Source organism: Halichoeres trimaculatus, unplaced genomic scaffold, assembly GCF_033239565.1.
Source record: "Halichoeres trimaculatus isolate MK-OKI-2021-1 unplaced genomic scaffold, fHalTri1.1 fHalTri1_scaffold_11, whole genome shotgun sequence".
NCBI lineage: Eukaryota > Metazoa > Chordata > Actinopteri > Labriformes > Labridae > Halichoeres > Halichoeres trimaculatus.
The window spans coordinates 37,791,555-37,813,901 of NW_027437189.1; positions in this window are offsets into that span (position 1 = coordinate 37,791,555).

Consider the following 22,347-nt stretch of genomic DNA (forward strand, 5'->3'; position numbering starts at 1 on the left):
TGGCTTCCATCCAGGAGGGTGAAGAAGGGCCAAGCACCTCCTCAGCCAGCTCCTCGGCCAGCTCCTCTGCCAGCTCCTCGGCCAGCTCCTCTGCCAGCGGCGTGGAGTGGAGGAGCATGAAGAAGATGATGATGAGGAGGAAGAAAGCGAATACAGCAAAAGGCCAAAAAGAGGCAAAATGGACCCTTTAATTGAGCTTTACAGACAGGACATAAAAGAGCAGAGGGAGATGGAGGTCCAACGCGAGCAGCAGCGGAGGGAGCGGGCTGACCGCTATGCCTCCCTGTTAGAAAAATTAATTGACACCTTAAAACACAAAAAGTGATTAGTTAGGTCCTATATTTTTCTATTTATATTTATGTTTTGTATTTGATTTTGTTTAGAAATTTATGTTTGGACATCATTTTAATGGCCAACAAGGCAGCCTTTTTGAAGGGCACTTTTATTTATATTTTCATAAATAAAGCCTTATTTACAATTGGTATGTGCTACATTTTTTATGGCAAAAATGAACAATACCTTCTGTAGTCATGGTGGTACAATAAATTAAAATTATTGTTAGAGCAGAGAGGAAAGATGGTAATTGTGGCAAACTGTATTGCACAATTTTTACTGACCACAAGGAAAGATGACTGCACAAATAGCATATCCAAAACTGATTAGATCGCCATGCTTTTATGTGAATGGTGATGTATAATAGTTCCATGCAAAGTCTACAGTACTTTTCATGTATAGTAGGGTAACACTTTACAGTCAATTGGGATGCAGATAGGCATTCCCAATGCCTGATGGTACGAGGTGATGAAGTTGGCATGTAAGAACTGGGAACCCAAATGCACTTTACTTGACTGAATTATAGTTATATGTAGCGTAGTTGGGAGACATACTGGCATAAAATTGAGTGTAATGGCAGATACTGAACAGTGATGTGCATTGGAAATAATGCATTATTAAGATGGGGATTGAGATTTGATGTGTGCAATGCACAAAGAAGCAGCATAAAACTAATGAGTAGATCTGATGAACATAGCAGATTAATATACTTCTTCATTTCTGCAGGAAAAAAAAATGCTGCAACAATGAACCTTACTTTAGTTCATATTAAACATACACAATACGTCTTGTGTAGCTTTATTTATTATACAAAAATGTCAGAAACCAAAATGTCATCCAAAAATAGGCAAAAAAAATATAAACAATTAATCCTCGGTCATGTCTGCAAGACATAAAAACAATATACCAGTTAGTAAAGCATACACATCCATAAAAATCCACATGAAAGACATTGTATGCACAGTACCTGACAATAGTCATGGTCGACTGGATGTTGCTGCAGAGCTGACACATGTGCAGCAACAGCCTGTCTGAGTGCAGCCCCACCAGCTGCCTCTCCGGGTAGTTGCGGCACTTCCCCATCTCCTTCCTCTCCTGCCTCCTCAAAAGGTTCCTGCAGTCTGTCCCCAACTCCCAGACAATTGTTGTGCAGGACTGCACAACATGCCACCACCTGAGCAGAAAGCACAGACAAGTGACCCTGTAACTGCAGTGCTATTGTGCTATGTTTAAACAATGCCATAGTCACAAATTGTTAAAATCATTACCAGTGATTAGTGGATATTTACCTTTGGGACAAACTGCACATGTACTTCAAGTGCTCCTAAAAAGATGCACCTGAAGCGGGCTTTCATCATCCCAAAGGCACGCTCAATGATGGAGCGCGCCCTGGAATGATGATGGTTGAACCTTTGCTCTACCATGCCTCTCACTGGCCGCTTATATGGAGTAATAAGGGCCAGGGGGTCCTGAAGACATGGATAGCCACCATCTCCAACGAGGAAAAACCCTGGGGGTGGGTAATTTCCCCGAAGATAGATGGGACTGTTTCTCAGGATGCGTGCATCATGCACGCTGCCTGGGTACCCCACAAATAAGTCCAGGAACCGGCCCTGATGGTCACACACTGCCTGGAGGACAATGGATGGAAACAGCTTCCCATGAAAGGACAAAAGGTGTAAATACTGCATAAAAAAGATCAAGACTGTTACATTACAATAGTAAAATTACCGGTTGATGTAATCCTGACCATCAGGGCCACCTGGACAACAAATTCGGATGTGGCATCCATCAATTGCCCCAGCCGTCTTGGAAAAGGCTGGGTGATGGGCCAGCTGTCCGAATCCGTCACCCACAACCTGGACTTCCTGGGGGTTGGGGAGGGATATGAACCGGGGAAGAACACCGACCACCTCATCTGCCATCCTATGGACCACCCTGTGCACAGTGGAGAGAGGCATTTTAAAGACCCTGGAGACAATCCTGTAGGCTGAACCGCTGGCCAACCAGAACAGGAACACAAGTGTCTCCAGGGTCGGGCCCCAACCATGCTGCCTCTCCAATTGCAGCACTTGCATCAGGGTGTGGATGGCAGCTCGGGACAGGCGAAAGTCTGGTACGGTGTCCTCCCCCCGATAGAAGCGCTGCAGTACAGGTACTGTGAGGCTTACCTCACAGTACACTCGACTCTGTTGGAAACAAAGGCGGTTTGTTATTATTGTAATTCTCATGAATGTAAGCAGTGATATTTTTGGTTCCTGAGATATAATACATACATGTTTGTAAATTTAGGGGAAATGGGGGGGGCTGGCTGGCTGGCGAGATTGTTCTGAATATGTACACTGAGTAGCATTTCTGTATGAAAAGCGCTTTATAAATAAAGATTGATTGATTTATTGATTACATAGAGGTCATTTGTCCAATATAATGTCACATGTGGGGAGTTCACCTACCACATGTGCATTGTATGCATTATATGCACATGAGGTAGGTGAACTACCACTACCATAGCTTGTGTAAAGCTGGGCTTTACACAAGCTGATTTCTATATTGCATTTCACTAGTCCCTCAATTTACTGTACATGAGAGTGAATTAACATTTGCTGGGATGTGAAAATGTTTGGCACAACATCACGCAAATGAAAACAGTGAGTATTTAATTTGGGACAGGTTTAATTGACACAGTTACATCCTACTTCAGGACTGTGTGGCTTCAGAGTTACCTGCACTGAGCACATCTGGCGATTACGCAGACAAAGCATGCAGCGCCGTCGTCGGGCGTCTTGGCACCGATGCTCGTTTGCTATTTCCTCTTCCATTTCTTGAATTGCATGCACAAACAACATGCAAACAGCAGTTGCCTCGGCCTGATCCATCTTACCTGCTATGTATGTAGTGAAAGGACTTTCTCCGGGTGGGCGGGGGTTTAAATAGCGTCAGAAAGGGGCGGGCTTACGTTTCTGGATGCCTTTGTAGGCTGTTCCATTAGCATTCCTTTTGAGCAGAGGCAGGACACTTGCCTTCGATTGGAAGGAAGTGGCTTCGGAGGCAGTGCCTTCCAAGGCAAGGCAAGGCAAGATACCTTGGCTTTGGGAAACAGCCTTAGAGTCAGACGTCCTGCTCCAGTGTCGCTGGAATCTGGTTCGCGCCAAACGTACCAAGTAAAGAGCGACGTCTATGAGCGTTACCAGTGCGCGTGCACTCTTGTTCTCGCCTGTTTACGTGCGGTAGGAAAGTACAGCTGTGTAATGGTCTGACAGAGTGACGGATTATATTTTTTTCTCCATATGAGACTGTGGCGGAGCCAAATGAGACTGTGGAGGCCCGCCACAGTCTTATTAATTAATGGGAAACACTGTACGGTTACGGATATTTACCCCCATATTCGAAGGTTTATTCGAATATCGAATATAAAGTGACAGCCCTGGCACTAACCAAGGACTAAACACGCTAGCATTTTTATCGCTACCATGTTAAACCACCTCTAAACACTTTTAAACTCAACAGAAAAGCAAAGAAAACTCACCAAAAACGTCTCCTTTAGCTTAGGAAACACCGGACGATCCTTTTCAAAAGGAAAGATGAAGAAAAGCCCTATAATGCCTTGTGGCACGTGACGTGTATAAATAAGGCTCCTGCCAAAAGTTTACGGAAACTTACGATGGAGAAGGGACAGAAATTATTTGAGTACTGTTGCTTTTCTAACATTTACCATCATGTGTCTGCCTGAATGTGTTTATTGTGTTCACGATGAATGAATGTCGAAAAGGTTTATAACCCGAAACGTTTGGTTGCAATTCTGAACTGAAACGATGAATCACTAGTGATAGAAGTAGTGACGTTTATTAAAATCAATAAAAGAAGGACAAATGAGGACTTTTACAATACTCTGAATATAATAAATTCAAACAATGTCCATAATGATATGTGAATGAAACAGGGGGTATAGTGTTTCTGACAGTCTGCTGTATTATCCAAGACAGTCCTCTTGTGTTATCAGGCTTCAGACTGTCAACATTTACGAAGCTCACAGCTGTGAGCAGGAAACACCCACTGCATGACCAAAGACAAATCACCATCACAGGTAAATCCTCTGATCATGGATTGTTAATGTTAACTGGTCACGAAACGACCCTGTGAGATAAGGCAGAGGACAAATGCGCTTCTTGTAGTTCATTTTTGGAACATTGTAGTTCGTAGTGGCTTACCTACGTCACAAGTAATTGTCGTCACATTAATGTGACATCAAAGTGAAAGTGCAATCAAATTCCTCTTTGGCCGCAGTTCTCCTTTCCTCTCATCTTTTCCCCTCCTTCCCTTGACCCTGTGACGTTTTTTATCGGGCTTAAGGTAAAGTGGATAGGAAAGGACTTAGGAAGGACTATTCGGATCCACCCATAGGGTGCGTCTCAATGCGTTAACTTCGTGCTTCCTCCGTCCTATCTCCTCCGCGACACCGGAAGTACTTTCCCAGTCGCCATTTTGAAGACTGTCCCAAAGCGATAATAGCGCTCAAAGGAGTGAGGAGAGAGGAGAGAGGAGACTGATCAGAGGAGCTATGATCGAGGAGACACGAGAGCCGGCTTTGCGGAAGTCTTTTCACTGACCGACACGCCCCCATATGGAATATCACTCTCTGATTGGACGCTGCAGCAGCTCAGACTTCACATGAAACTTCACAAACACAACAGAGTTTAATGAGAGAAAAGTCGAGCTGAAAACAGGCACAGAGGATCGTTCAGAAACTGATCATAAATCTGGTATTAAAGGGTTCGCTGTGAGTTTAGAGCACAAAACACTGAACACAACCTTCATCAAATCAATATAATCAGAGGATTGATACAGAAAACTGACTGATCAATAATATCTTCCTGAGACACAATAAGGTGGGTCATATTGATAGTAATATAACCCACTTTATCTGATCGTGAACTCTGGAGCTTCAGAGTTCACGATCAGATGGGCTCAAGATAAAGGATAAATAATTCATAAATAATCTCACAATTACGCATTTTACCGGAAAAGTGATCCGTGAGCTTCTAAACAGCACACAGAATAAACAGAGAGCAGGTTTTCTTTATGGTTACGTGTGTGTTTAACTGGTTAAAGGAACAGACAAATCTCTGTTACTGTTTCTGTTTGATCAGAGTTATTACAGCGCACGTGCCCAGACGCACAAACAGCTGTTAGAGCTGACTGACAGATGATCCAGAGGTGATCAGCTGATGCCGTCATCACTGAAACTCATCGCTTCATGTGACGCTCCGAAGGAGAGGATGTCCCATTGCTCTAAAAACGAATCACCTCCGTTCCTCTCTCCTCTCTTTATTTCCTTGCGTCTCTCCCATGCATCTCTGGTGGGAGGGACTAAGACGCAAGAGAACGACGCAAGTGGAGGAAGGAAGGATGGAACTTTGGAGCTTTGAGACGCACCCATAGAATATTCATTCAGCTGGACTTGTTTTTTTAATTTAGCATTTATTTTGTAATTTAAACATTATCAACTAATAATATCATGTTATTATAACAGCCTCGGCAATCATTTGTTCTACTGACTCAAGATAATATTTTGGAATAACAAACATGCAAAAACACAATTTACAGTGTAGTTATCGCCCACCTCTAGAGAGGAGGCCTGTCTGTCTGTGTTTTGGATAGGGGAGGGACTCACACACGCTGACCATTAAGACTCAAATCCACGTTATTTTCATTGTTTGTATTAACCAAGTTTCCTTTTGGGGAAATTCTATTCTATTCTATTCTATTTTGTTCTTACAATTGTTTGAAGTATTTTTTCAGGAACTGTCGTATCTCTATCGCAGCCAAGGTGAAGAAAATTTAAATGACATTTAGCTCAAGAAAACAGGTCAGTCACCTCCAGCAACAAAGGATGTTATATGGAGTTACCATGGAGACAAGGCTTCCTGCAGGTAATGAGAGATAAGGATCTCCCAATCAACCAGAAAATGCTCAGAAAAGGTTTTAGGGGCGTAAATAGAAAACCAAAGGCTGCTCCTGTGCCACCGTTCAAACAATAAAGTAGAGGTGAACACATGAGATCCTGTGCAGCGTGCACATCAGACAGGACATACTAAAATGATGCCTGTACCCTTAATTTCATAACTGGGTTTGGTGGGTGGGTTTTGTATCTTTAACTCAATATTGTTCAGCCTGAATACTGAAGATGAAACTGTTTTTTGCCGTGATTTCACTTATAGTCACATGCTGCCATCTTGTGGTCACAATGTACAGGTTTGTCGTCTATTCACGTTTTAGTTCCAAGTGCTGTAGGGACAGTAAAACTTGCTGATGTTGTATTCTGAAGCAAATGAAAAAATTGTGTGCGTTGATTAGTAAGTTTCTCATTAAAACGCAACATCTGCTTATGTTTTTAGAGGCCAGAGCTGAGTTTCTACTCTGCAGAGTGAAATAGTGTCAGGATTTTGTCCCTTCGCAATTCTAAGAGCTCAGTATAACTTTGACGGTTCGTACCACAAAACCCCCTGTCATAACTCAAAAATGGTCATGAGATGACTGAAGCAAAAAGTTGAGATTTAATACAGCGCCTGAGTTTACAACATGTCAACAAGATGCTGGATGCAGAAAACTAAAGAAGTGTTATGTGCTCTTGGTATTTATGAGAGAGTCAAGAAGTGTATGTGTGTGTTAACCTTCGTACCTCACTGTCTTGGAATGAGCCAGACTGAGCTGGTGTGGAAGGTGTCCCTCAACAGATTAGAGGTCGAAAGACAGTCTCCACACCGAGATAAGATACAGAGGTCAGTTGAATCAGTATATGGCATGTGCTTAAGAAATGTCTAAGGCATGTGGGTGCGTGCTGTGTAGGTATGAGAAGAAGCATGAGCTGGTAGATAATTACAAGCATGATTACATGACAGGATTAGAACAGGGTTTACATAAAGTCAAATACATGAAAAGGTTAGGAGGTTAAATACATGACTGAATACATAAACTGTACAAGGGTCAAATTATAATTCATTATTCACGTCATTACAACTCATTCAAAAAGAAATACTAAGAGCTATGTGATATGAGCTTAGAAGGAATCATGAGTAAATTAAATACACAAAAAAGAGCACATTACAGTTTTATGCATAAAAGGCTTTGCAGAGCGAAAAAAAACACAACATGATTCATTTTATGATTTAAGATACTGAAGACATCTTTGTTGCTTCTTTCAGCTTTTGTGGGTAATTCAAGCGTTTGATGCTTGATTTTAAAAGCTTTTGGAGCAATGAGTCAAGTGAGCACAAATGTGCCATTGATCATGACACAGAGCATATCACTGTGCTGGATAAATTGAATAATTAAATAAATGTTTGAAGACAGGCTCTGACAGCGATCAGTCGCATAATGAATAATGAAACACATTTAAAAAAAAGCAAAACAGGAAACAGTAAAATAACTAAATATGACAGGAAAGAGCTAAGCAAGACAGAGATGTCATTTCTTGCAGAAATGTGAAATGATCACAGAAATCACAACAATACTAATGCTGGATGTCAAAAACAGCACCAAAAACGCTCAAGACACAGGATTACATGGATTTGTTCGCTGATCTACTTATAACAGTGAGTGGGTCACAAAAAACAAGATTGGTAGAGTATGGAAGTGTATTGCTGCCAAAACTTAAATGACATTGCAAACATGAAAATGAAAATGCAATACACTAATTGCATTTTCAATTCAAGATTAAAGGTGCATGATTTGCTTCAAAATGAAAATAAATTGTCAAATATACCATTATCATTTTCATTTTCATGTTCAAGACTGCAAACTGTGTGACATCATTCAAATTAAAATGAAAAAGGATGTTTGAATTTGAATTTTCAAGAAATGGTCGAGTCAATACAAGACATAATTCAAATGAAAATGCAAACGTGAAAATGAAAATGCTTTACTGAATTTACATTAACATTTGAAAATGAATATACAATACTGATTTTACATTAACATTTCAGGCAGGATCAATGGTGCATTACTTGAGTCAAAATGAAAATTAAATGTCAAATATACCATTGTCATTTTCATCTTCAAGACTGCAAACTGTGTAACATTATTTGAATTAAAATGAAAAAGGGTGTTTCCATTTTAATTTTCAAGAAATGTTCCAGTCAATACATGACATAATTCAAATGAAAATGCAAACATGAAAATGAAAATGCAATACTGACTTGACATTTACATTTCAGGATCAAAGGTGCATTAAGTATGACAAAACTCAAATGAAAATTTAAATGACTCCTTGGTTGTACATCATATTCAACACTAGGTTGCAGTGTGTACATACGGCACTGTCATCAATCCAAAAAGTAGCCTACCAAAAGAGGAGAAAAGGAAGCGCCAAGTTCTACCACGAGAACAGGAAAGTCACAGCAATGAAATGGATGAAAAAATATGGTCAAATCAATGGGGAGATAAAATGGTACAAACAGGTCAGCAGGGGTCGCCATACTCCTTAACAACTGTCCTGGGAAAGTAATTGCAATAAAAAAGGATTCTTCAGGTCACTGGATAATTTGCATTTTTGAAATGAACAATCGATTCTTGATTTTAGGTAACATCATCATAACAAGCCAGATGGCACTATCAAATCAAGATTAGACTATTGGCTTATTTCTGAGTTTACAACCAGTTTAGATATTAACAGTTCAATTTCTGCTGCCCCACTCATAGATCATTGTATGATTAAACTTACTGTAACGCCCACTGATACTTGTAGAGGAAACAAAGGTTATTGGAAGTTTAATTCAAATCTTCTTAAACATGACCCCTTTTGGCAAGATGACAAATGGACTATTGAGGAGATAACGAAAGATAACTCTCTTTCAACTTATAGGGAAAATGGAAATTACTTAAATATATAATACACCAGATCTCTATAGCATATAGTAAAGCTTTAAGTTGAGCCAGCAAACAAAAATAAATTGATATTATGAAAGAGATTCATAGCATCTGCAACAGCAACTCCTTAAGTGAAGATAATAAGAAAAAACTATCTCTTTTGCACTCCTCCTTAGACAATTAATAAAGCCAAAGGAGCATACATCAGATCAAGAGCAAAATGGATAGAGGAGGGATTTATCTAAAAGATCTTTTTTAACATGCTTAAAGAAATCTCTATAACATCAATTTTACCAACTACAATGAAGCAAGGGGTTATTACTGTAATTCCTAAGCCTGGCAAGGACCCAAAATCAAATGACAATCTCCGACCAATTACCCTACTTAACAACGATTATAAGATATTAACACACACACACACACACACACACATATATATATATATGTGTGTGTGTGTGTGTGTGTGTGTGTGTGTGTGTATATGCTAATAGACTCAAGACAGGAATCACAGATATTATCTCAGATACTTAATCCAGTTTTATTCAGGGACATTCTATTCACAACAATATACGACTCATCTTTGACTTGATAGACTATAAAGATCTAGTCGAGGATGAGGGCTTCATTCTTTTTTTTGGACTTCTTTAAGGCCTTTGACATAAATGAACACAATTTTATGTTTAGGACTATGGAACTTTTGGCTTTGGTGACAAATTCTTAGACTTTATTAAATTAATTTATAAGGATACTAACAGCTCGGTTCAATTACCACAAGGCACCTCCCCAAGATTCTTAACAGGTAAAGGAATAAAACAGGGCTGGCCGATTTCCCCCTTACTATTTATTGCTGCAGCAGAAATGCTTTCTATTCTAATTAAAAAATCTGATTTTGATTTACTAACAGTACTAGGGAAACATCTGACTATTAGCCAACTGGCTGATGACACAGCCATATTCATGAAAGACGATGATCAACTCCCTAAAATCCTCAAAGCTATAGATTGTTTCACTAAAGCATCTGGACTAAAATTAAACCTTGGAATATGTGAATTACTTCCTATTTATGATTGCAATTTAACAACTATTCACAACATTCCTGTCAAAACAACAGTAAAATATCTGGGTATTCATATCACTAAAGATGTAGGCCATTTAGCCAAACTTAATATATGGAATTGCCAAAACTAAAACACTCCTAAACTCTTGGTCACAAAGAGATACTTTTATCCTTGGAAGAACCTTTCTCACAAAAATGGAATGCATCTCTTGATTCATTTATCCAGCTTATTCATTATCAATACCCAAAGATGCAATTAAAGCAATTAATCAAACTAATTTCAATTACATTTGGAAAGGAAAAACGCACTATATTAAAAAGAGCACTATGGTTCGAGAGTATGAAGATGGTGGCGTTAAGGCTATTGACTTTGAATGCATCAATGGCACTGTCAAAATAAACTGGTTGAGGCAATTTCTTAGACAACCCAAACAATTTTGGTTTCATATTCCTAGTGAAATTTTCTCCAAACTAGGAGGTATCGAATTCCTTCTCAGATGTGACTATGACCTAAATAAACTCCCCAGTAAATTTTCCTCATTTCATCGGCAGGTTTTACTTTATTGGAGACTGATCTACAAACATAATTTTAGCCCTCTGTGGAACTATAGATAGGTTTTAGATAAACACAAATCTATATTTCTGCAAAATTGGTTAGATAAGGGGGTTTGGCCTGTGCTACATTTACTGGACTGTACAGGAAACATTTTAAACATTTGAACAATTTAGTACTAAATGTAACATCTCTGTACAGTACAAACAGGTGATTAAAGCGATACCTCAAGCAGTTTTGTTAATAGCTTCTGGTTTATGCAGAAATTGGGCACGATCAAATCTCCCATATATTCTAATAAACGGTCACAACATTTGTGATTCTAAACTGACAAATGTTGCAATCAGGAATACTTTTAATAAGGAAGTATTCCCAGTCTCATTACCAAGTTCCAATCCTTAACTTTTTCTCCAAAAAACAACTCAAATTTTAAGATCTAAAGTCTAAATTTCCTGTTGCACCTAAAGTGAAAGAGATTCAACTCAAAATTCTCAGTGGTATTTATCCTTCTGAGGATTTTCTAAGTAAACGCTTTGGCTTTGAAACAAATAATTGTTCCTTTTGTACTGACCATATTGAAACGACAGAACACATATTTTTTAAATGTGTGTATTCTAATGCATTTCGGGATGATTTACATCACTGGTTGTCAAAAAATGTACCAACTCCTGATTTTAAATGTGAAAATATTTTATACGGCTTCATAATTAAGAACTCCTTGCATGATCTATCAACTAATACCATTATAATCTAAGGGAAGTTCTTTATTCATAAAAACAGATTTCTGAAATGTAGACCCAATTTTAATGTATTTCATAAAAGATCTGTGTTATTTTTTCTCATCCCTGTGTAGAAAATCCCCAGACTATCCCTTTACCCACCAGGAGAGGAAAACTGCAGCCACACCCACACTTCCCATTTCCTGGTGTGTGGCACCAGGAGGCCATAAAGCCCTCCCCTTACCTGCAATCTTCCTTTCACCACCAGACAGAGAAGGACAAAGGACTGTGGGGCTTCCTGAAATGTTTGACTGTTAGATGCAAAGTGAGTTTTGATTCTGCTGTGATTAGTTTGGCTTTATTCATTATTTCAGTTATGTATTAGTATTTTGTGTTGCATGTTAGACTAAATCTACCTAAGTTGAAGTTTAATGTTTTGATAGGCATTTGTTTGGTCTAATACCTTTTTTACTCTGTTTCTTTGTCAGACAACAGCTCAAACCTTGTGAATAAACCTTGAAACTGGATTCCTGACTATGCTCCTCTGTCCTAACCGACACACCATTGAGTTTTGAATTATCCCCCCAAACCAGCCAACCTCTCACACTGAAAATATTCTTCACCCTGAAACACATGAAAAAAGGGACTTCTATGAAACTCCTCAACATGGCAAGACTCATGGACAACTCCTAGCCATTTCAAAACAAACAGAACTGTCGGCTATCCATTTTTTTATTTTATTTTATTTCATTTATTTATGTTTTTTCTATTATATATATAAAATTTTTAATTTGTATGTCCGTACCTTTTGTACAATTGTTGATATTTTGAAAATGTTCTCTCTTTGTATTAACTGAGTTATTTAATAATAATAAAAAAAATAATAATTAAAATAATAATAAAAAGTTCTACCACGAGCGGAAAGAGAGATGGCAAGTCAGCAGCAAAATTTGGCGGTGGGAATGGAAAGATCGGTGGTGGAGCTTCAGGGAGGCCACGGCTGCTCTGGAGCAGCAGCATCAACCACAACAGCGGAATTCCCCAACACCTACGGTTTGCCCGACACCTACGGTTGTCACCATAGATGTATATAAAGGCTAGATGGCTCATGGGACTTTTGCCGGCGTCGTCACTGGTCGGCCATCTTACCTAGGGGGACTTCTTCTGAGCACTTTACAGTAGTGGATGGAGGGTGAGCGACTTACACAAATAAAAATACACTTAACTTGCTGAATTCTTGACGGATTTACAAATGGTTTGATTTATTTAAAACTATTAGCGTGGGTATGATTTCAGGCCGCGCAGACCTGTTGAAATTGCTGTTTTTCTTTTCGAAAATCGCTGCATAGTTGTGTGTTTGTTACAGCCATTTGCAAGGCTGCAATCTGGGAGTTTCAATTATTATACAGGTTTCTGTGAGACCAATATTAATTTAGTGACAACAGCACAGTTTGTCTAAATGACAGTTTGTGTGGATGCAGATGCATTAGCTCGCAAAGAAACAAGAGATTATGAATGAGACGTGTGAGCCACTTGGACTATTACAAAGTAACCTGGACTTAATTGGGAAAGGCAAAATTACTTTTTCGTTTTAATATGATGTCAAAGTTGTTTCATTACTGAAATATATCCTAGATTTAGATTCATTGTGATACAGTAATTGGCTGGCTTTCTGTTTGCCAAAATACCCCCCTACAGTGCAAGATGCCACACTTTTGTGCAGCATATGGATGCTCAAATGAACGTTCCTTCAAAACCAGAGCCGTGGAATCACCTTTCACAAGAAATGACTTGAGGGACATATTTAGGATAATTGTTTCTAACTTAGTGGATTTGTACTTTTATAATACAAATTATTTTGACCCTGACGTTTTAGAAATGTTTCTACCATTTGTTTACATAATAATCATTGAATATTTCTTTTTCACATTGCTTTTAACATGTTACTATTATTAAGGTTTTCATAATGGCATTCAAGCATAGGCTACATGAATTACCCCAACAATATCATAATTTAGCTTAGTATTTTTGTTGTTACCATTAATGTTAAAGGTGTAAGAAGGGTGTAAAATGTTGTCAATAATTCATATATCTTGGAATCTTCTCATGTTTTTAAGGTGTCCCCAAAACGCAGAGAAGAGGAGACAATGGGAACTTGCTCTAAGAAGGAACGGTTTTATTGCATCAAAAAACTGCAAACTGTGCAGCGAACATTTCAGAAGTGAGGATTTTGACAGGACAGCGCAGACTGTCAGGCTTAAGGCTGGTGTTGTGCCAACCATTTTCAACTTCCCTGCTCACCTCCAAAGGGTATGTGTATCATTGGCCAACAAGAATATGTGATATATGTGTTGTCATGATTTCTGCATGTTTAGGAATACATAAAGTGTTGTGCATTAGGACATTTTAATATTTAACGATATATTTTAGCCAGTAGCAACAAGAAGCACTGCTGCCTCTAGAAAGTGGTAATCTGTTTAAAAGGACTGAGAACCACAGGCTGTCACTTGCTCATGTCACTCATACACTTTTATGAATAAGCATGCGCAAACTACAACAAGGTGTAGGAAACCTGTACAATCATAACTGACATTTTTGTCAAGAGACCCAAAACATAATTTTGTCTTTAGCCAAGACAATCTATTTAAATCAATATATTAAAAGAACACTGATTTAGGTTGTATTTTGTAGATTTAAAGAACATAACTTTTTATTGAACTCAGTACAGACAGGTGAAATGAAGCTTAGCGGAAGTTCAATCAGAAAGACTACCTTACTGGCATGCCCTTCTCTGTCTTTAACCACTTCCTCATAACTCCACCTCTCATCTCTTTTTCTCCCAATCACAGTCAGCCACCTATTCTCTCTCAGCCAATCCATCGTAGCTGTCATATTTAAATATGCTCTCTCTCTCTGCAGCCGGTCAGCTGTCATTCAGCGGAAAGGTGACTTGTCAAAATCGTATGGCGCTTACTTTCTTATTGTTTCTCTGTGTTTTTGCCGCTTGCTGCAACATGTCCGACACCGACTCCGATACCATGCTGGAGCACCTGAATCCATCTGGTGAACTCTTGCTTGAAGCAGCCCAGTCCTCTTCAGCTCATCGCAGGGGTGTTCGTATTGCTCAAGCCGAGTATGATTTCTTATACTCTCAGCTAAAAGCTAGCGGCATGCCCCTGGGCTTCAGCTGCCTCAGCTAAAGGAGCTGGCAAGTTTAGTATCTATCAGCGGCTCTCCCAACGCTTCCTCAGCCTCAGGCGGAGAAGCTGCCGGACCATCAGTGTCCTCCCGCGGGCGTTAACGATCCAGGTCTGCGGCCACCATCCGTCCGAAAATGAGGATTTCTTCCAGAGCAGCTTCTGCCGCTGCTTCAAACCCAGCCGAGTTTTCTGCCGCCCATTCGGCTCCTCCTGCTGCCGATGGCGTTTACACCGCTCCTCCTCCCGGACATTAATTTTGTTTAAAAAAATTTGCAGTCCGCCACGAACGAACCAGAGATTGTGACTCAGCTGCTAGGGAAAGAGCTCAATACAGGTTACTTGATCGGCCCCTTTGACTCCCCTCCTTTTCCAGTGTTTCGCACCAGTCCCATAGGTGTGGCCACCAGAAAATACTCTGGCAAGAAAAGGCTCATTTTCGATTTGTCAGCTCCGTGCTCAGGCCCCACTATGAGCATCAATAGCCTTATTCCTCCCATTCCTTTTTCTTTGCATTATTCTACCGTGGACAACGCCATCAAGTTAATAAAAATAGCCGGTAGGGGAGCCTGGTTATCTAAAGCAGATATCACCGATGCCTTTAAAATCGTCCCCATCCAAAATTTTATTTTGCTGTTAGGCTTACTTTCGGCTGTAGGAGTAGTCCTTTCATATTTAATCTCGTCTCTGAGGCCCTCTGCTGGATTTTGCTAAATAACATCAGACTCCCAGCAGTGCTCCATCTTCTGGATGATTTTCTGCTCATTGATCCCCCTCATGACAACTCCTGCTCCTCCCTGACTAAATTAAAGCAGCTGTTTAACAAGCTCGGCGTGCCTCTCTCTGATGAGAAAACTTTAGGCCCCGCTACATCTGTAGAATTTTTAGGCATCACACTCGATACCTCAGCCATGAAAGCTTCTCTTCCAGAGCAGAAACTTGAACGCATTCGTAGCATCTGTCAGTCCCTCTCATCTTCAGGTTCCTTTTCAAAACAGCAGCTACTGTCTCTTCTAGGTCATCTTAACTTCGCAATGGGCATTATTCCTCAGGGTCGCTCTTTTATTTCTAGGCTGTTAGATTTGGCCTCCTCCGTCCCAAATCTACACGATCGATTAGAGCTAGACGAAGGCTGGCGCTCCGACCTGAAATTTTGGTCGGAGCTGCTGGATCAGTGGAACGGCATTTCGTTCTTCTACGATGACATCGTGCACTCTTCCGATGCCATTCAATTTTTCACGGATGCGGCCCCATCCGTAGGTTTTGGGGGGTTTTATCAAGGCCAGTGGTTCGCTGATCACTGGCCCCCTTCTTTTTCAGAGCTAGATTTTTCTTCTGCTCTCTATGAAATCTATCCCATCATCGTAGCATGCCACGTCTGGGGTCATCTCTGGCATCGTAAAAGGATTGCTGTGCTCTGTGATAATCAAGCCGTAGTGGAGATAATTAACAAAGGTCGTTCTTCCAGCTGTGCAATCATGCCGTTCATGAGGCGAATCACCTGGTTATCAGTTAATTTTAATTTCATTATCACCACTCGCCACGTGCCTGGTCAATTTAATGCCATTGCTGACTCACTGTCCCGTTTCAAATTTCAGGTTTTCCGGAATCTCTGCCCAGATGCCAATACTCAGCCTACACCTGTCCCCTCTCTGAACGAGCTGGCCCTGTATTAGTTAATCGCCTTCTTTCCCCGTTTCTTTTATCCGCAAAATATTATATGAGGAAAGGGCTAGCAGCTTCCACATTAAAAATGTATGATTTTGCTTGGATTACTTTTGCTACTTTTTGTTTCAACATTAATATTCCATTAAAACCTGTTCATATCATAAACATCTGCGCTTTTATCACTTACTGCTCCGATGTTCGCCATTTCAAGCCGCAGTACATCCGTGGCTTGCTCGCTGGGATTCAGTTTAACATTAGATGTTATGATCCCTCCTTTCCCAGTCTTTTTTCAAACCCCTCAATTAAGCTTTTGCTCAAGGGCATCTCGAAATGTTTTCCCTCTAAGCCAAACAATAGAAGACCTATTACCCTTTCCATTCTACATCGAATTTTGTCTGTTCTTCATGAAGGTTTATTTTCCCCTTATGTTGATGCACTTTTAAGCAGCGTGTTTTTACTCGCTTTTTACGGATTCTTGAGAATCAGTGAATTTACCACTCCTTCTCTAGCCTTTTACCCCTCAGTAGATATTTCCTCTTCCGATTTAACTTTTTCTCCTGGACACTATAATCTCTTCCTCAAACATTCAAAAGCAAAAGGTGCATGCTCCATAATCATCTCTCAAATCGACCCTCCTTCTGCCCGTATAAGGCTATGGTTAAATATTTACGCCTCAGATCTGCTGCTGGTCCTTCTCCTCTTTTTCTCACCCCTGACAATAATCCCATGTCGAAAACTTGGTTTAATCTACATCTCAGAAAAGTGCTCATCTCATGTAAACTCTCGCCCCTTCATTATTCTAGTCACTCATTTCGCATAGGTGCTGCCACTACAGCAGCAGCACAAGGCATCCCGTCTGCTTCACTCCAGCAGATGGGCCATTGGTCTTCCTCTGCTTATACTTCGTACATTCGTCCTGACTCCACCTCCATTCTGGAGGCTCAAAGATCCCTGAAACCCTGATTCGTAAGTAATCTGGTGGTGGTGCTGCTTTTAGCTTCAGTTTACTCTGTGGTCATTCTTTTACTCATTTTTAACAAGTTTCATGTTCTGTCGTAAATCTCCGCTATCTACTTTCATCTACTTTTTCACTGTCGTCATTCCTTTAAAAAATAAATAAATAAATAAATAAATAAATAAATAATATATTAACCTACATTCTTCCATTTTATTCTCCAACTAATATCATCTTCGTTTTCAGCAGCTGTTCACAGATTGGCTCGTAATCTCCTCCCTTCAGCAGCTGTCCCGCAGCATCCGGCTGGTCATCTCTTCTCAATCAGCAGTGTTTCTCAACTTTCGGTTTTATCCTTACCTCTTATCTTTATTCATCTGTCTTATCTAGCTAATATCATGTGTTTGTCCTCTTTTCAGCAGCTGTCTCACAGCCTCCAACTGATCATTGCCTCTTCATCAGTAGCGTATCACGGCACCCGGCTTGGTTCCTCTCCATCATCAGTCGTTTCTCAACTTCCTGTTCTGCCCCTACCTATCATATCTTTATTCATTTATACTATCCAGCTAACTTCACACTGTTCGTTCTCTCTCTCTCAGCAGTTGTCTCGCAGCATTAGACTAATCATCTCCTCTCTACCAGCAGCTATTTCCCAGCATTCGCCTGATCATCTCCTTTCTCTCAGCAGTTGTCTCGCAGCATTAGACTAATCATCTCCTCTCTACCAGCAGCTATTTCCCAGCATTCGCCTGATCATCTCCTTTCTACCAGCAGCTGTCTCACAGCATTCGGCTGGACTTCCTCTCTCTATCAATAGCTGTCTCTCAGCATCCTGCTGTCATCTCCTCTCTATCAGCAGCTTCTCATAGCATTTGGCTGATTTCTCCTCTCTATCAGCAGCTTCTCATAGCATTCGGCTGATTTCTCCTCTCTATCATCAGCTGTCTCTCAGCATCTGGCTGGTTTCTCCTCCTTCTCAGCAGCTGTCTCACGGCATACGGCTAGTTTCTATTCTCCACCAGCAGCTATCTCACAGCATCCGGCTGGTCATCTCTCTATCATCAGCTGTTCCACAGCATCCGGTTGATTTCTCCTCTCTATCAGCCGCCGTCTCATGGCATCTGGCTAGTTTCTCCTCTACAACAGCAGTTGTTTCAACGCTTCCAGTTTATCCCTATCTCTCATATCTCTATTCGTCTATCTCATATTGCTAATATATTAAATGTCCTCTTTATCAGCTGCTGTTCACAGCGTCCGACTGTATACCCACTACATTAGTAGCGGTCACATAACATCCGGCGAACTGTCCTACGTTCATACCTGCATTCGCTCATCTTTCTGGCTAATACTATTCTGTTCTTCTTTGCTATTTTCCACTATTTCACAGTGTAACGTAAGTCAGGCTGGGACCTGGTTTCGCAGCTCTGACCTAGTCTCCAACTTTAACCCCCCCAAGGAAGGAGAGGTAATAAAGCAAGTTTGGAAAAAACAGACCTCTGCGCTAAAGTGGTTTTCTCCCGAGAGTCTGCCTCATCCCTTCCTCTGATGTTTGCAAGACTATAAAACATTAAGACATCGCTGTAAATTCGAAGACTTTTTGTTGACACCTGGCGGACATGTGAAACTGTACAGACATCCTTCTCTCAGGGAGAGGCTGGAGAGACCTCTCAGCCTCCACCTAGTATCTTGTGACCCTTGACCTTTCTCTCTGGGAACAGGAGAGAAGGAATGCCAGGAGAAGATCTGCTCCCCACCTTCTCCTCAAAGACAAAGACTCTGTGATTCACACAGTTGAGAACAGCACAAAAATGATGTTTTTACACCAAGACTTACATGTACATCTTCACCTTTGCAAACATGTACTGTGTAATGAGAATCATTGATAATGTGTGTGTGAAAACTGCTGTCTTTCCATTGTAACATCTTGGTTTTTATTTTATTGGGTTCTTAAAGAGGAAAACCTATCATGTTTGGTCTTGATGTGAAGCTTAAATCATAAGAAATGTGATTTTGACCATTACATGTAGGAATCTCTTTACAGCTCAAAGTTATAGTTAGTTAGTGATCTCTGGGACAATCTGGTCCACGTGCAGAAAGATGAGACATGGAGGGGCGTCAGCCTAAAGTGACCTCACTGACTCGGCGGGAAAAGCTGAGTAAAACTCCACACCAGGACAAGAACTCTGGCTCTTTCTTCTACCCTCCTTCCAGGAGGCTAGGCTCTCTCCTTTTACCCTTCTACACGAAGGCTCTTGCTCTTTCCTCTACCCCTCGTCCAGAGGGCTCTCTCCACCCTTCTACACGAAGGCTCTTGCTCTTTCCTCTTACTTCTTTCAGAAGGCTCCTCTTCTTCTTCTACTCCTCAACTGGCAACGCACATGCCAACTCTAAGCTCATCACCGGCTCCAGACTCTACAGGCTGAGACGCAAGTCACCTCAGCCCGACTGCATCCAGTCATCTATCGGTGCCTGGGTCTCTCCCTGAGACACCCAGCTGATCGACGGGGATTCCCCCTCATGCGCTGACGTCAGGAGACGAGCGCTGCTCACTGCTTTCCCTGCGGTGATTCAACTTTGGAACTCTGCCAAAGTTTCAACCCGACGCCCGGCATCATCGCCGTTGTTCCAGCCGCTACTGCCGCTGTGAGAATCGATTCTACGGACTCAACTCATCGGACATCACCTCCGTGACGCTCAGATGACCTGCAGCAGGCCTCCAGCCTCTCCATCACCCCTCAACGGACATCCGCAGACATCTGCAGCGGGACCCAGCCACCTCTGTCGCCCCCTCCACTCTCACCATCGGCCTCAGAACTTGTGTAAGACAATCTTGCATTTACTGGTATATCGTGGTCAATGCCCCAGAGATCTTGGGTGGGTTAGTTAGTTTATGTGGGTTGGTTTATGTCATTTTATTCCCTTTACTCCGGTTTTTATGATCAGTTTCACTTTCCATTCATCGATGCCTTTATCCTTTTATATCTTTCACCTGTTCATTTATTCATGCACATTTTTCCTCTTTTAGTTAGTAAATAAACTTTTCATATATAAAGAAATTGCTTCTGTCTTTGTGTGGTTGAAATTAACGGCCTCTGTACACAGTTCAAAAGAATTCACGTTTGATGTAGCGGCCTTTTGATATTGAGACCTGATAATTAATAATTCTATGAATAATTAAATCACCAATTCTTACAGTAAACCTTTCTAGAGTTTCCCTGTTTTCTCCAAAACTGGGTGGTGCCCCGACTTAAATTTAAACTTGCATATTGTAAGTTTAAATGTCTTTTGAAAGTTATACTTTCGCTCCGGTGGAATGCTGGCATTCTGCTGTTAATAATTAATTAGTCATTCTTTGACACCGATTCACGCTACAACAGCATTTGGCTCATATGCCCTCTCCATCAACTGCTAGTCACAGCAACCCAGGCTGATTCGTCTTACCTTTCTACATTTGATCGTCTTTCTTCTCTGGTTAATATTTATTTAATTTTGTCTCTGCTATCAGCAGCTGTTTCTCAGGTTCCAAGTGATATCTCCTCTCCAGCAGCGCTTTCAGCTATTTGGCTGATTTCTCCTTTCTTCCCTGTTCTCTCGTTTTCTCCTTAGCTGCCTTATCTCGATTTGTTATCAATATCATTTCTTTCTAAATCAATCCTTGACCAGTCCGTTTTCATTTATAAATCACTTCACTTCTCTTCCGCGGTGTTATACATATTTCATAAATTGTGATGCACTTTGCAAATTTCGATGTCCTTTAATTCCTGTCTCTTTTTCTGTTTAGCGTCAAGTTTCAGGTATGGTATACCTTATTTTGGGGGGAAGTTTACGGGAGCATCAATCATTCCTCCTGCTACTGAGACGATCACTTCCTGCGGGGTCTAAGCGCCAAAGACTTTTCACTCATCAATTCTTTATCTGTTTCATTAAATTTGGTCACTCTTACTATTTGTCTTCTCTTCCTTTCCTGATTGAAATGAATGAATGAAGCTTAGCTGAAGTTCAATCAGAAAGACTATCTTCCTGGCATGCCCTTTTCTGTCTCTGTCTTTAACCGCTTCCTCATAACTCCACCTCTCATCTCTTTTTCTCCCAATCACAGTCAGCCACCTATTTTCTCTCAGCCAATCCGTCGTGGCTGTCATATTTAAATATGCTCTCTCTCTCTCTGCAGCCGGTCAGCTGTCATTCAGCGGAAAGGTCCTCAAACCCACCTCCACCCCTTCACCACCCCATCAGGCCTAGGTCATCCCTCAAGTCTCAACTCAAGCATCACACTTCTTCACCACCACCAGTGTCTAGGCTAGGGGAAGTTTACGGGAGCATCAATCATTCCTCATGCTCCTGAGACGATCACCTCCTGCGGGGTCTAAGCGCCAAAGACTTTTCACTCATCAATTCTTTATTTGTTTCATTAAATTTGGTCACTCATACTATTTGTCTTCCCTTCCTTATTAGTCTTTCCTGATTGAACATGAATTGTTAAAATGTTACCGTTGGTACTGTCCTCATTATCATTATATTTTTCCAAAACCTCAGACAGCCACTGGAGAGAGGAGAAAGAGCCTGAAGATGAAGGCCCCTGACCACCTGTATGCATTGCCTTCCTGCCCCAAGGCTATAGAGGCCAAACTCTATGCAGCCTTGGCAATAGTGCGGAAACTGCAGCGGGAGAAGAGCAATGGCTTAGCGAGGGAGAGGAGGGCAAAGAAAAACAGTTGAATTGTTTTGTAATTGTTCACACCTGTTAATAAAAGAAACCTTGATGTCATGTTACTGAATGTGTTTATTTAAAATGTATAATAAAATATATGCAGGGGAGAACAGGTAAGATGAATGAACCATCCTCTTGATCTTTAAAACTATACACGAGTTGTCTATGAGACCCTAAAATAAGAACACAAACATTATTTCCAACTGGCTGTGGAATTCTTTGACTTTTGTGGTATGATTATTTTTATGCTAAAGCAAATTGACCCAGGTCTTAAGTTATACATTAAGCA